Genomic DNA, 2905 nt, shown 5'->3' with positions numbered 1-2905 from the left:
ACTCCTCTCAACTGTATGTTTCAAAGCTGAGTGTATAAGTATATTCTGGTGGATTCTGGACAACTCCATGGTATACTTCTCATGTGAAAATATTATGTGCACCTGATAATACTCTGTTATATTCTACTGGGTGTAGGAAAAAGTGTAAATTAATAATGATCTTAACGTATGCCCTGTCTGAAAACAGAAACAACTCTTGCAAGAGAAGCTTTTTTCTATTTAAATACGTAGGTCTATATCTCCCAAGATGACAAATTTGGAGCTGTATATTTTTATCTTGGTCTATATCTCCCAAGACGACAAATTTGAAACTGTGTATTTTTATCTGTCACGAAAATAAAGATAAGCATAATCCTACGTTACTTATATCTGTCGTTCATGGAGAGCTAAATTCTAATACCTACACTGGAGAGGTCAAAGTCACTGTATAAATGTAAGACAGCTTATGATATCACAACTACATCCTTTTCTTTAACCCGAGACTTAGTAATTTTCCCCTTCTCTTTTGAGAAATGACTGAAACACAATTTTCACTCTGGAAGACAATGCTATAAAACTAAATCCGGATACTATTGCTTGACTTAGCATCTTCTACTCAGGATCTAGAATGTTAATGTCATAACACATGCCCCAGAGGGCAAATTCAAGAGTAATTCTGGAGTTGTCAATGACTCGATTTTATTCCAGATCTTTGGACACAAGGTTTGTCGAGTCATCTTTACTTTCTGAATGACACTAACTAAACTGGTGGACAGAGCACACAAATCAGAGACGTGCCTGTCTTTATCAAAGTACTGTGCTAACATTTTATATTTACACCACCAATCTCCTTCGTGGAACTCATAAGCAACTCCTTATCTTATCATTTCTTTAGCCCATGAGTATTCAGCATAGTAGCTATTATTTATCAGGTATCTGCTAGTTAATTTTTGTCTGGAACTAAAGTTTCTCAATTGACAAGAATCAAGGGAGTCCGGAGTGAATGCCGCAGCGAGGCCGGTTAAGGGCACTTGGCAGGACTTGCAAGTATCACGTTCTTTGAATCAGTTACTTCAAGTAGCATAAGGTACTTCCTACTTTCTCACTATCTGGGATCTTGGTTTATGATTCACTCCATCAAGGTAACTATTGTCACAATAAAGATAAGTCCTGGCCACCTCCCAGGGAGAGAGCTCCTAACCACCACACTGTTGACACATCTAGCTCTTGGGCAGAGGTTCCTTCGGCCTAAGTCTCATTTACTCCTGACTGGTATGACAGCCTGGATCCTAAGATACTGAAGAACTGCTTCTTGCTCGTGAACTGAGCATAACAGAGTAGAGACATTAGGTGTCCCTAAAGATAAAAACACAGAACTTCACCCACAAAGAACCATGACATCTGACTTAAGGTTTAAAACTAGACTGTTTCCTAACATACCAGACTATTTGTACATCTTACAACATACGGCCAAATTCATCTTCGCCATTTCAAAACACTACGCCAGGACCCTCGCTTGGCTATCATCTTACAAGTACCAGTGCCAAAAAAAGTGGGTGGCACTCAGAAACAATTTAAAGTAGTATGTCACCCCCAAGCATTATAAAGATAAAAACATAGAAGTTATAAGTTGAGTGAGAGGGTCAAGAAACAGGAAACACTTAAAACATCAATTTGACAGTTAATACCTCAAAAGAAAAAGAAAAGCAGAAAAGGAAAGAGGATACGGTTTTGACATTTGTAACATTTTAAAATAAAGTAACAGCCCGGCATGGTGGTGCACCCCTGTAATCCCAGGACTCCGGAGGCTGAGACAGGAGGATTGCTGCAAGTTCGAGACCAGCCTGGGCTACAAAGTGAGCTCAAAGCCAGCCTGAATTGCATGGGGAGACCCTGTCTGAAAAAAAAAAAAAAAAAAAAGATAAAGTAACACAACTGTTTGGGTGAAAACAAATTACAGGGCCAGAACGACGACTGCTACAAATGAAGTTTCAAAAGTAAATATTCAAAGTCGGCCCTTGGTAAGAATTTTTTAAGCAACTAAAATGCAAAGTATACAAAATAAGAAACAGTAATAGATACAGATTAGCCATGCCTTTTAACAGAAAGAAATTATGGAAACTCTTAAACACAAAAAACAATGTAAACTGCACTGGGGCATATTTACATCTATCTTCTAAAAAGACTCCATAGAATTGACTAAGGCATTCTAATGGCAATTTAAAGCCTTTGGAAACAAAGAAATTTCATTACAGGGATGGAACAGGGTCTCCTGGGAAATCGATGAAAACCAGGACACGGGGAGAAAGGCCCTGAGGGGGAACCCTGGGTATGGCCCCCCCTGAGATTTGACCAACTCCGAATATAGACAAGGATCTGGGTGAGAAGATAACATATTGTCTGAACAGTCTGGCTGCGCAGGGGGTGAACTTAGCCACCGCACAGGACGCTCATGGGGGACAACGTACTTTCCTCTAATAATCTCCCCACTCGCCCCTTGTCTCCAGCCCCTCATCTTTCTTAGCACCTTACTCAGGGAGACTCCTCAAAGTACAACTTCTGAAATACAGGATTAGGATCCAAGCAATCAACAAAACATTTCAAAAGCACTCGGGCCCGAGTTCACACATGCTTCCGGGACTTGCGAGCCGGCCCAGCCCCGCGAGACACCTCCATCACTGAAGGCAAATACTTTTAAGGGGCGGGGACAGGTGCCAGAAGAGGCTGGCTGGGTCCCCGGTTTGAAAACCGAGGTTATGGCAGCAACCACCAGCTCGCCTGGAATTCTTCCAGACCTGGAGGGGCGCGGGGCACGGAAAGGGGCTGGAAACGGGCAGACTCAGGTGCGGGGGCTTCGGGATGCGCACACCAGGCTGGCCGAGGCCGTGCGGCCAGGGGCGGCTGCCGGGTCGCCGCGTCCCGGGCA

The sequence above is a fragment of the Chinchilla lanigera genome, unplaced genomic scaffold, assembly GCF_000276665.1.
Source record: "Chinchilla lanigera isolate Chin_1 unplaced genomic scaffold, ChiLan1.0 scaffold00122, whole genome shotgun sequence".
NCBI classification, from domain to species: Eukaryota; Metazoa; Chordata; class Mammalia; order Rodentia; family Chinchillidae; genus Chinchilla; species Chinchilla lanigera.
Note: the sequence above shows the minus strand (reverse complement) of the source record.